Source organism: Ambystoma mexicanum, chromosome 11, assembly GCF_040938575.1.
Source record: "Ambystoma mexicanum isolate Mex_15411 chromosome 11, UKY_AmexF1_1, whole genome shotgun sequence".
Taxonomy (NCBI): Eukaryota; Metazoa; Chordata; class Amphibia; order Caudata; family Ambystomatidae; genus Ambystoma; species Ambystoma mexicanum.
The window spans coordinates 883,897,385-883,911,369 of record NC_090934.1 but is presented as its reverse complement, the minus strand read 5'-3'; positions in this window follow the sequence as shown (position 1 = coordinate 883,911,369).

Sequence of the window (13,985 nt, the reverse complement as noted above, 5' to 3'; positions counted from 1 at the left end):
GGTATGTTATTGATTGTTGAGCGTTGATGACTACTATGAGCAAAGAGCACAGAATTCACTTCTGTTGGTTTGCAAATGGCCGTGTTCAACAAATATATGAAGATCTAAATAATCAACAGTGTCTGAGTTAGCAGAGCCAGTGATATTGATACCAAAGTTATTAGCATTAATATACAAAGCAAAGTTTTCCAAGGAGGCATGGTCACCCTTCCAAATGACCAGCACATCATCTATAAAGTGCCTCCATGCTATAAGATTATTTGTGAAAGCTGCTTGGTTATATATATGTGATTCCTCAAACTGGGCCATAAATAAGTTAGCTAAAGATGGAGCAAATTTTGGGTCCATGGTGACCCCTTTAGCTTGAACATAATACTGATTATTGAAAATGAACACATTATTGTCCAATGTAAATTGCAGAAAACTCTTTAGCATTTTGACATGTTTCAGATAGGATGTAGATGAGTCTCAGAACATGTAATCAATAGTTTGAACTGCCACCTTGTGATCTATACCCGTATACAAAGCGGAAACATCTATAGTAGCCAACAGATAATCTGATTTCCACTCCAAAGTGTTAAGGAATTGCAAAACATGCGTACTGTCCCTGATGTAGTATTTCATTCAGAGGACATGGGGTTTAAGAGCTTTATCTAGATATTGGGATAACCCTTCCATTGCCCACCCTATACCACACATTATAGGCCTCACTGCTGGTAAGATTGTGAAAGGCTTGTGTATCTTAGGTAAGAAGTATAGGGTGGGCATGGAAGGTTCAGTATTAGTCAAAAAGATGTTTTCTTCCTCCGTAAGGAACCCCTTATCATGCCAGAATTTGATGAGATCCAGAAGTTCAGCTACAACCCTTTTGGATGGATTTGATTTGAGCAAAGTGTAGCATTCAGGAGTGCTTAAATGGGACATAGCCATGGAAATGTAGTCGGTGGTGTTCATCACCACAATATTTCCTCCCCATTTATGGCTCTTCTTTGACTGTTCCAATATGGAGGGCATGAGGGGACAGGAACTAGCGAGAAAGCGGTTACCTGCTCATCTACATTTCCACCTTTGGTCGAATTTCTTTGACCAAATTCTCTTCTTCCATGATCCTTTTCTCCTCTTCATCATTTGTCAGCATCTTCTCTTCGTCCTGTTTCTTTTTTGTGATCCAAATCTTTGTCGCCCCCCTCAGGCGGCGTGCATTCTTTATTTGTTCAGCCACACTCCAGGTCATATGACAGCACTCTCCAGATGGTGAACAGAGTATCCAATGTACAACATCCTACATATCTTTTATGATCCTTGGGGTATTAAAACTTGGTTCCTGGAGGTACAAGGATACTTTTCTTTATATTCTCATGGGTACTTGCTTAATTTTGCATCTGTTTGCCTGTTCCAGTGTCAATATCAATCATTATCTTCATCCCAATAGCTTTCTTGGCTGTCTTCTTGCATTGTCCCACGATGATTCTCATGAGACAGAATCCTAGCAATACAAACATAAGTATTTCTCCAAGCATTTTGAAAGCATTTGCTATCCAGGTTGGAATCCATGAGAACAGAGATGTAAACCAATCATCACTTCAATTTTGTCTACTTCTTCCACCATCTTTTTGTGCAAAGTTGACAACATGGTTATTGCGTCTGTCAGGGTTCCATTCTCTTCATCATGGGTGGGTGTAAATGAACAGCAAGAAGGCCTGATCTTGGCGCACACACCTCCTTCCATTGCTGTAATCAAGTCCAGTACATAACTGTTCTGGAGGACCATAAGCCTAAAAACCCTAATTTCTTCTTGAATTGCATTACATCCTTTAATTGTTGTATTTATTTTTTGCAGCAGCCCCACCTGGTTATTTGTAACCATTTGGCATTTGTGGCAGCCTGGAGTACTGGCAGGAATGTAGATGTAAATATCACTGCTGCCTTGCTAAACAGTTTATATTCATCTGGAATGTCATAATATGCAGCTTCTGTTTTTGCGGAAAAATTATTCCCTCCCTTTTGTCAGTGTTTGTTAAATGATCTTCTCTTCCTCAGGTGTGCATCAATTTTTGGGAAATGTATTGTCTGCATGTCACTTTGTGGTGCTACCAAGGCTGGTATACTTATTAGTACTAATGAGCACACTCCTCCCAACTTTGGCAGTAACTTCATATATACTCTGGATTCACAGGCCCAATAGTGATCCATTAGCACTGCTGTTCCTTCCTTCATGCCTGGAATGTCACTAACTCGACCACACTTTGAATTTCTCATAATTTCATTGTGCTATTATTTCTGAAACATAAAGATGCATTTTTCAGAGGTAGTATTTGCAGGGGTCCCTCCTCATTGACCCATGCCAACAATCTTGCAGTCTTAGACCACTGGTCTTTGCATTCTTTTTCTGCATTCATCAAGACTGTTTCCCATTGTCTGGTTAATGGTAGTGCTTTGCACACAATCAATCATTCAGCCATAGCTGATGCTCTTGTTTCTTCTTCAAAGTGCGGACTCATATTGTTCATTGAAACCTGCCTAAAAGTAGAGTTCCAAAGGTGGTGCAAGTCTATTTTCTCCTTGTCAAACTCAAGAACCAATATCTTCAGTTGATATACAAAATGCTAAATCCTAATCTAAAGTGCTTCTGTGCACATCATTCTCCTTTTTCTTATTCCTAGCCATTTGGTGAGTCTGCATGCGTGAAACTTCTTCTCTTGCTTTGTTTGGATGGATCAGCACATGCAGAACTACTTCTCTTGCTTCTCTTGGGATGTCTCTGGGAGGGTATGATATTTCACCTTTACATGGTTTGGCATTGTGTAGATGTAGCCACACTCTTCGGCCCCTTCATTTTACTGCTGTGGGGCTAGCTTCCTCTACCTCAAGTGGACCCTCAAAGCAGCCATACTCCAGGTGCATATGAAATTTTGTGCACTGACACCTGGTATCTTAGATACAGCTTTGGAGGGTTCAACAAAACTTCCGTTTCACGAGATTGATTGTCTTTGTTGCATCTCTTTGACCCCTCACTTCTGTTCTTTATCTGTTGACACATAAAAGAAGCACTTGCAATCATTTTTGTTAAGTAATCGTACATCTCATCACCTAGTGCCTTTGCTTAACTGTGGGCATCAGTTCTTACCCTAGTTCGAGGAATCAATGGGGTTCTCATACAGCATCCAGTCACCAACTCATGGGGAGTTAGGTGGTGATCTGAACCAGACTGGTTTCTTAGGGCATATAAAGCAAGGGGCAGGAAATGTAGCCATCCCTTTTTCAGAGTCATCTTCAACTTGGCTATGCACTCCTTCAACAATCTGTTTAACGTCTCACGTAAGTCATTCACCTGTGGGTGATAAGTGGAGGAAAATTGATGTTTTATACCTAACAGAAGTACTATCTGCTAAAAATGTTTTCAGACTGCAAAACCTTGCACATCCGCCACATGGGGAACACCTTGTGTACCAGAAACTTGGCAGCACACGAGGCCTCAGGGTGTGTGTATGGACCTGCCTCTATCCATCTAGAAAAAGGACATACTATGACCAGGATGTAATCGCCATGTAATCTGTAGCCGTTACATATCTGTAGCATATTTACATAATCTATATGTAGATGCTGAAATGGGCCATTGGTCCTAGGGATTGCTCCTCTTACTGTTACCAAAGTGTGTCCTGCAGTGAATATGTGACACACAAAGCAAAAAGCAATTCACAATGAACTGTGCCACATGTTCAAGGAGATTTGATAAGAACCATTCTTATGCAATTGTTGGAGCAGGAAATTAAATTTGCTTGTTTAGAATGCGCTGAGCATTTTACGACTACTAGGGTCAATTGAAGACTTAATGCTTCTATAAGCCTATCCAATAGGGCTGCATGTTGTACCGGAGTGCTGTCTGCACCAAGGAAGCCCCTCCTTCTCCAGCGTGGCAAATTTGTGTGTATGGTTGACGTCACATAGACGGAGTTATAGTATGCCGTGACTTCCTCATCCTCAAAGTTTTGCAGCACTTCGATGAGCGCCACTAATTCTGCAGCCTGCGCTGAATAATTTAAATTCTCATGCTTGTTACTAACTCAAATTCACCTTTTTTATTCAGTTTCACTACCGCTGATCCTGTATGCCTTTCCATAGTTGTCTGGTAAATTTTCAAAGAGCCATCAATAATCAATAAAAACAACTTCCCCACTCCCGAAGGCATTTTCTATAACTTGGGGTATTTCATTATAATTCTCAATTTACGTTGTGGAATCATGTACATAGTCATCCTCTCCTACTGGGCCTTCTATAAACGTTGCTGGATTCACTGTCTTACATCTAACAATTTTAATCACAGGGTTTGAAATAATCACCTCATACCCCGATACTCTTTGTGTGGTCAATGTACTTTTCGGCATCTCTAAAATTGAAAATAAATCATGCTCTACAAATAATGTTATTGGGCACTCCATCGTTATACTTGAAGCTTTTTCAATTGCAAATGCAGCAGCAGGGATAGTTTCCCTTCATTACTGGATCTAGAATTCCACTATAAAATGCTAATGGTTTGTGTCCATGTCCTAATGTTGTCTTTTGGGTAAGAACTGCTGTCATGCCTTCTCCATTTGAATGGGAGAATAAATCAAACTGTTCACTGTGATCTGGGATCCCCAACACAGGCTATACTGATTGTTCTTTTCAGTTCTTCCAATCCTTCAGTCATTTCGTCTGCCCATGTTATTCTGCTTTTATCTACATGTGCTTCTTTAAGTCCTTTTAAAAGTGGGCTAATGTCTGAATGTATGTGCTGTACTCACAAACCCATGCCTTGCGATAATTGCATAAGCCTAGAAACTGCTGCATTTCCCTCACTGTTTTTGGTGCTACAGTTTTCATGATTGCTTCTGCTCTTTCTGGTGTCACTTTCCCCGCCTTATGAGAGATCAACTGTCTCATATACAAGACCTTTTCTTGACAATATTGCAATTTCTCCTTGCCTATCTTATATCCGTTCTCTGAGAAAATGGTCATGAGTTTAACTGAGTCTTCTCTGCACCTTTCTTCCGTCTCACTACACACCAAAATGTCATCCACATACTGAATTATTGCACTTTCGAGTTGGACAAGTCCATCTGGAGGACTCTATTAAAGATCAAGGGGGACACACAGTAACCTTGAGGCAGCCTAGTATGTTTCAGGCACATATTTCTATACGAAAAGGAGGTAAAATCCTGTGAGTCTTTATGAAGGGGAATTGAGAAAAATGAATTTTTCAAATCGATAACTGTGAAATATTTGGCTGTGTACGAGATGTTACACAGTATTGTCTTAGGAGTTGAAACTAAAGGAAACCCAGCTTTGACTATAATATTTAGGGGCGAAGGTCCTGAATAAATCTACATGACCCCCCTTTGATTTTATTACAGGGTACACAGCCGTGTTACATGATGATTCTGATAGCATTGATATGCCTTGCTTCATTAAAGCAGAGATCGTCTGAAATATGCCTTCATCCACCTAGACGTGGGGAATTGCTTTGCTCGTGGTAAAAGGGTTCCTGGTTATAATTTAATTTTAACTGCACCTATCCATTTTAATAAACCCACATCATATGGGCTCTTGGTCCACAAAATCTCTGGTACCTTCTCGAAGTCCTCCTGAAAAAATTGCAGTTTTCTTTTTACCAATGTCATTCTCTGTCGTATTTCTATATTCTTTACTTTAATCCAATAAGTGATACTTATAAAAAAAGCACTGATTCACCGTTGTTGTAGTCATCTCTAAACAGTTCTTCGTCTGCCAAATCCATCAACCTGCATCCTTCAATGAGGGCTATCACTGTTCTCCATCCCCTTCCTTCATCGTCTGTTCCATGCAGTATCACTCTTTCTTCTCGGACCACTGCTGTCTCTAACTTGAAGGGAATAATCTGCCCTTCCTCATCGTTCATGAAGATTTCTTGTCTGAACAGAAATTCATCAGGTATTCCAAAAAGCTTACCTTCCAAACTGGGTAACCAGGATAATAAAATAGTCACTCCATACAAAAATACTTCTGGATCTAAAGGTACTACTCAAAGTGCTTGGAGGCCTGTAAAGGCTAGTATAAACTCTCCCACAAACATATAATGTATCCCTGGAATAGAGCACACTACTCCTTCGTCAGTGAAAGATATCGGGCCTCATTACGAGTCCGGCGGTAACCGAGCCGGAAAAACCGGCAGGTTACCGCTGGACCCGTATTACCATTCCGCCTCTGTGATTCCTGGAATCATTGGGGTATTACGACTCCGGTGACCCGGGAATTCCCCATTCCCATGAAACCCCATAGGACTCCATGGGGATGGGGACAATGGAAACACTGGTTCTGTCTATGACTGAGCCGGTGTTTCCATGTCCACCTGCAGGCCGGGTGGTGTTAAACCCACCAGGTCAGACCTGGCGGGAGTGACACCTCCCGCCTGCAGGACTCTTAATCAGCCAGTCTGGAAAGAACGGTGGTGGCGGTTTTACCACCACCATTCTTTCCGGGCCGGCAGGGTCGTAATGAGGCCCATTGTCATGTTAAGCTTTGTCATTAAGGCACATCCCAATATATTGACTGGCATCTGCCTAGACTATAGTAATGGCATTGATATATTATGTTCCCCTATAGAAACTTTGACAATTTGTCTGTAAAAGGAACTAAATTTGTTGCCCCAGAGAACCCTTGAGCATTCATGACAGTACTGACATTGGATATTTTCCCTCGCAGACACAGGAACGAGTAGCTCCAGTGTCTACTAAAAATTAACGTATCTTGCCGGCTATCATCACCTTGACCCTTGGTTCCTCCTGGGGGTCTGGTGTCACTGATAGTACTGAAGACATCAAGCCACCATGTGGGCTGTCCTATTGTGGATATAAACTCATCCCCTTATTTGTGAAATGATTTCCCTCTATCATAGTCACAATCCCCATTTCGGTTGCAGGCCTCTGTTGTGTTCCTCAAGTCCTGTTCCATTATGGTACCATAGCCTGCTGTATTGGTTTTTGCTGTGGCTGGGCCTGTTTTGTTTGCAATGGTGCCTGCTGTGACTGCCTTGCAGTGATTGCATTTGCAGCTCTGCTGGCTGCATTTGTTGGGGTTGTCTGAGCATACGTGTGATTTTGGACATAATATTCCTGCAGTTCTGCATTATATTGTGGAGCATAACCCATGCCCCCTCTTGGAGATTGCCAATTCTGTTGCATGCCTCCTCTTCTTCTGCATGTCCTAGCTATATGTCCCATTCTCCCACAATTCCAACATTGTCATGCCTGTCCACCATTAAATCCTCCTCTTGAACATTTTGAAATCTGCCTCGTCTTACTCCTCTAGACCCATTCCCTCTTCCTCTCGGCCCAAAATGATACTCACGCTGATCCGTAGAATATCCTGCGTTATTCTGCTGCCCTGGCTGTGTCTCCTGTGTCACCCTTCCTTCATTACTTGTCAATACCGCTCACTCAAAGGCTATTTTGGACAACTTCTTCTGAACTAACTTTTCTTCTGCCTGCTTTCTAGTCTCTGCTTTCTTCTTATTTTTCTCCTGCATTAATCAGCAGTGATGCACGATTGTCAATCTCTTCCATTCCCACCTGTTTTTCCAATTACCATTGCACTGGCTCGGGCAGCCCTTGACACAAAATGTGGTAAAATAATGATACCATGTTATGCCACGTTCATGAGTTTCCTGTCGCCATCTGTACTGAATGTCTTAAATATAAACAACAGGATCTTCATCCTCTCCCATTTCCCTAATCATAATCGCACCCATGTCTGATGTTTCAGGATATTGCACTTTGAGCGCTCGCCATACGTCTGCTCTGCAATTATTTAATGGCGCTCCAACGTGTGTCGTATATTGCACAGCCACACCTGCATATCCTGCTCATTGCTAAATATTGTCAGCTCTCTCCCTTAGAATAGCAGCTAGCAGCCCTTCCATGTCACCTATAGCTAACATAATTCCCAATGTCATCCTATCTAATTCATATATCAATTTTCCTGCAACTTGGCAATTTACACCTTAAATTTTCTTTGTCCTTCTGTGGCCATGGTATATATTGTGGTTGTCCTCCCCCTTGTCCAATAATGGGAAATGTGAAAATCCTGCTTCAGAGTCCTATTTACCTACGTTCACGACTAAAGTCGTGGGTACACGTGGGTGGACAGAGTCCACCCACTTTTTTCAGAGGGTGGACTCAGTCCCCCTCAGCTAAAATGTGAAACACTGCAAGTCTTTTTTGAATTTATGAACTTAAGCTGATCGAACCGCAGTCGTCAGGTTTGTAGGGCGGACGCTTCACCACTGCACTATATAACCTGATAAATACTAACAAACAACTAAACAAACATGTCTCATTTCGGTACTGCATGTTCCAGGGAAAACATTTGCATTGGTTCTTGGAGTTTAAAGCATGCACACCTTTCAACGTTTTCAAAAACACTATTAGAAGAAAATGTCCTCTCGGTTTTGTGAGTTTGTTGATTTTATGAAACGCAAATGCCATTCGTCCTGTGCAATTTGGGTGGTTACACAAAGCCAATTTAATGAAATATGCATATTTCACCTTGATTTATTTATTTTGAAATTTGTTTATTGGCATTTAGTTATGGTTACAAAAACAACACCACCGCCGGGTGCATCCGTCAGTATCAAATGAGCAAATTTTCTTCATAGTAGTACAGCAACATATTAAACAGTAACTACAAACAACAAATTAACATTAACTGTCTCCTGAGTCGTCTTGAACAGTGTTCTACTGGTCACCGACAGGGTGGATGTTTGGGTTGTGGGGGGGGGGCAAAACCAGTTCAGGAGCCATCTTGGGCCGTGATGGTCTAGTTCCAGGTAACTTAGTTGGCTGCGTGGACCAGCGATTCGTCCCAGCGAGTTGTTCAAGGGGGTTTGTCGTCTGGAGAGTGGAACAGTTTTGCCATGGTGTCTTTCCATGCAGCTAGTGCCATACTCGAATCTTCAGAAGATCTTGCTACACTATCCTCCCAGGCCCTCGTCTCGGCGTTCGCCCATTTCTCAAGTTCTTTATGCCATACCGTGAAGATCGGACCTGTGGGCTTTTTCCATGACATGGCCATAGTTCTTTTTGCCAATATGCACACTAAGTCCATTAGTTTAACTGAGTGCTTGAATTTAGCTAGTCTGGGGTAGGTACCCAAAAGGCATTCATGCAGAGTCCATTTATACCTGGTCAAACCCGCCTATTCGCACATTTGCTTTATATTTGACCAGAGGGTCTGAGTCTTGGTGCAGTTCCATAGCATGTGGATCAGGTCTGCATTATCAGTCCCACACCAGGTGCAGTTCGGTTGCTTAGAATTGTTGAATATAGCCAATTTGCTTGGGGTTAGGTAGATGCGGTATAATACATTTACCTGGATCAGTCGAAATCTGTGGTTTCTAGAGACCTCCCTAGGGTACGCCAGTGCTCTATCCCATTCTTTATCTGACACCTCCAGTCCCATGTCCGTTTCCCATTTAGACCTAAGTACTGCACTTCGGGGGTTAGGAGTGTCGATTAGGTGACTGTATATTTGGGACACCGCCCTCCCGCCTTCTCTGAGATTATATAGTAGTGTTATGAAGGGGTCCATTTCCGGTTCCTCTGTCCAGGTTACCCATTTTGTTCGTGCTATGTTTCGAATCTTCTGGTACCAAAGGTATTGGCCAGAGGGAATACCATCTTCCGCTTGTATCATGGGGAATTCCCGGAAGGTTCCCTCAGCATATAGATCACCCCAAGTGTATACCCCTTTCCTTTCCCAGAGTCTGACATTATGCAGATCGGTATCGGCCTTATCCTGCCCCGAGATTATTGGCATTTCCGCGGAGAATGGCTGCTTTAGTTGCATAACCGAGTTGGTTCTATGCCATATTTTCCTACCCAGGGTCACCAGAAAGGGTGCATTGCGTAGCAGGCTTTGGGGGGCCCAAATCAGTTCTTTCAGTCTTACCGAAGAGATCATGGCCTGTAGCAGGGGAGTTTCAGACGTGGTCTCATCTGCTAACAATTTGGTTACAAAGCCCAGCTGAGCAGCGAGGTAATATTTCTCTAAATTCGGTAGTTGAATTCCACCTTGTTTGTATGGTAGAACCAATGTGGATAGGGCAACCCGGTGTCTACCACTTCCCCGTAAAAAGTCCCGGATTATTGTATCGAGTAATAGAAAGAAGGGTTTAGTGATGTAGAAGTGCACATTTTGGAACCCATATAAGAATCTAGGAAGAACAATCATTTTAACTATAGAGGCCCTGCCCATCATAGATAGAGGTAGCTTAGCCCAGAATCCCATGGATTTATGCAGTCCCGGGAGTGCCGCCCTCGTGTTACGTTCATGCATTAGCTCTGGGGTGTGCATTATCTGGATCCCGAGGTAACGGAATGAAGTAGTTTGCCAATTTATGCCCACCAAAGGGAGTTCTTCAGCAGACCTACCTTTTAGTCCCGCTAGCGGAAACAAGCAGGACTTGGTTTTGCTGAATTGTATGCCCGAGACCTTCGCATAATTATCAAGGACTTCCAGAATTGTTGGCACATTAAGAAGAGGGTTGTTGACATATATAAGCACATCATCGGCATATAAAGAAATAATGTGATCCACCCCGCCTATTCTTATGCCTGCGTCAAAAAACTGCTTTCTAAAGTAAATAGCTATGGGCTCCAGACCTAAGATATAAAGCATGGGTGAGAGAGGGCAGCCTTGCCTAGTTCCCCTACAAATGTCCCAGGCCTCCGACACATATGTCCCAGATTTTAGCCGTGCTCTCGTTTTATTATAAAGGATTTTAATCCACCTAATGAACCCCTGGCCAAAGCCGAATCCCTCCAAAACTGCCACCAGCCACTCCCAATATATAGAATCGGATGCCTTAATGGCGTCTAAGGACAGTAGTGCATAACATTCCTTGCTTGTGTCGGTTTGAGCTATTATGTGCTGGAGCCTGCGCAGATTCATGGTCGTGTTACGACCAGGCACAAAGCCGTTCTGGTCCATATGTATTATGTCTCCAATTACTCTGGATAGCCTCTTAGCTAGAATTGTTGTAAGTATTTTAACGTCGTAATTAAGCATAGCAAGGGGGCGGTAAGAGTCGCACCTATCTGCGGGTTTATTAAGCTTGAGCATTGGGACAACCAGAGTTTCCCTCATGCTATCAGGTAGGGTCCCCCTTTCATAAGATTCCAAGAAGACTTCGTGTAATAGCGGTGTTAAGGAGGATTCATATGCCTTGTAAAACTCCGGAGGCAGCCCATTGCTGCCCGGGGCTTTACATGTCGCCAGGGATCTAATTGCCTCAGTTATGTCCTCGGGTGTGATGTCCATGTCTAAGGTTTCAGATTGTGCGGGAGTTAGTTTGGGCAAGCCAATCTCATCGAGAGTATCTAGTATTTGGTCTTGGGGGACTCGGTCAGTGTGAGAGTATCATTGCATGTAGAAACTCGTAAAAGTATCATTAACACCCTGTTGAGTGTTATGAGTTTCATCAAATTCATCCCGCAATGTGGTGGTTATGTATCTGGGGTGTTCTTTCTTGCAGAGCCAAGCTAATAACCGGCCAGGTTTGTCTGCTTCTGCGTGTGCTCTGTTTGTTCTAGTGACAAAGTCAAATCTAGCTAATCTGCTCCATGCTTCAGCGCAATTCTCTCTGAGTGTACTAAGTTCTTCTTCCCTCTTCGGGGAGTCTATGGGGGCAGCTTCCAGTTTCACAATTTCCTGTTCCTTCCTGCCTAACTCGCTGCGCAGTAGTTTCCTGATGCCACCCGCCTTAGCAATGACTTCTCCTCGCGTTACTACTCTTAGGGCATCCCATAGAGTACTGACGTGTTCTACGCTCTCAGTATTTTCTGATATGAAATTGTCTATGGACTCATGCAGCTCCTCTTTAAATGCCGCGTCTTTCAGGGCTTCCACCGGCATTCTCCACATGGGGATGGGAGGTTTTGGGCCAGTGTGATTCCATTCTATTAAGAGTGGAGAATGGTCTGAAATGGTTCTTCCCAGATATTGCGCATCCCCTATCTGAGGTAAGTGCTCTCTAACCACAAAGAAATAATCTAACCTAGTATGAAGGGCATGTGGAGACGAGAAGTACGAATAACCTCTTTCCGCTGGGTGTAGTTCCCGCCAGACATCTGCCAGATCTAGTCCATCAGTCATAGCTTTCAGGGACGTGGTGGCAGTGGAGGGCCCCTTTGTTGGAGGCCAGGACATATCCAGTGTTGGGTTGTGGACACAATTGAAATCACCCCCCCATATAAAGAAGCCATTCCTATATTGTAGCATTTTGGTACTCAACTCTCTCAAGTGCGTTGGGATATTGTGATTGGGGAAGTACGAGTTCACAATACATATTTCCATCTGCTCAAAGGTCCCCCATATTACCACATATCTGCCTTCTGGGTCTTTTTCCATCTTGGTGAGTCGGAACGGTACGTGGGGGTTGATCCAGATGTAAACCCCTCTTGCAAATCTGGAGTAGGAGGCCCCAAAGCCCTGTCCCACCCAGTGTTCCCTAAGCTTCGCCTCTGATTCGGCAGTGCAGTGTGTCTCCTGTAGCAGAGCTATATCCACTTTTTTCCTATGCAGGTAGGATCTAATTCTATTTCTGCGGAGATAGGTGCCCAGGCACCGCACATTCCATGTCATTATCCTGAATTGACCAGCCATGGTGGTTTCACAGGGGGTCTGAGGTCAATCAACCTCTCATAAGGGCCATCTGTTAACTTGGCTGAGTCCTCACAAAGTCCCCTTAGCTGTAAGTTCAAACCCATCAAGTCCGCTATTTCAGCCCTCCCATCCCCTATCCTCATATTAATGTTCGGAAACTTACCAACTTTCTCAACTTTCATCTCGAAGGATGTATTAACCAAAGGGAACAACAAGTAACTGCCCCCAGCAGTTGTTTCAAACTCACAACGCTCGGGGGCTCCCGAGCCTCCGGGGCCTCTCCAGGCCTTTCGGTACGGGTGGTGTGTAGACATTCGACCAACACTGTATTGGGTGGGGCGGGTCGCTGGCGTTCCTGCACTTGGGCCCTCGTGCTCCTGCCCAATTAAGACTTCTGTTTGTTACAGCGTTGATTCAGGCTCCGCAGACAATGTTGTGATTGCATAGAATCGTGATCCTTTTCTCGAGCAGTTTCAGTCGTTCCTTTATCGCTTGTTTCCTTTCTCAAATTTTTCCATGTAATCGGCGAGGTTGTTGTGCTCAAGCCACATATTTGCAGCCGCTGGAGTTTCAAGGAAGATTGCCTTCCCTTTGTACAGTATTTTAAGTCTGGCTGGGTACAGTAACATATACTTCAGATTGAGTTTCCGTAGTTTAGCTTTTATTGGTATGAAGGAGTTCCGCGCTCGTTGCACCGTGGGGGTGTAATCAGGGTATATGACTATTAGAGAATCGTTCCTTTTGATCTCTCCGCCTTCTCTTGAGAACCGCAATATTACCTCTCTATCTCGGAAGTTTAAAATTTTAGCTATTATTGGGTGTGGGTATGAACCAGGTGGCGGCCTTTTCTGGAGAGACCTGTGGGCACGTTCCACAGAGAATCCTTGGGTGAGCTTGCCTGCTCCAATTTCCTGAAGTAGCAGCATTTCAATGAACTAGGTGGGGTTCGGGCCCTCCATGTCCTCCGGAATCCCAAGAATTCGAACATTGTTGCGGCGGGCACGTCCTTCCGCGTCCTCAGAGCGAGATTCCAGCCTAGCCACTGTTGATTCCAGTTCTTGGACTTTTGCCTTCAGTTCACGTGTGTCCTCACCGGTTTCTTGCAGGGAGGCTTCAGTTTTGGTCACCCTTTCCGTCAGGTTGCGGGCGTCTGGCCTCATTAGCTGTATGTCTGACCTGATTTCTCCTATCTTATCTTCCATAGAAGTTCGTAGGGCCGCAATAGCCTGCAGGATTTGAGTGTCTCGGGGGTCCGCCACCAGGGTTGGTGTCTCAGTCGGGGGAGTGACCTCCTGCATTGGTTGCTG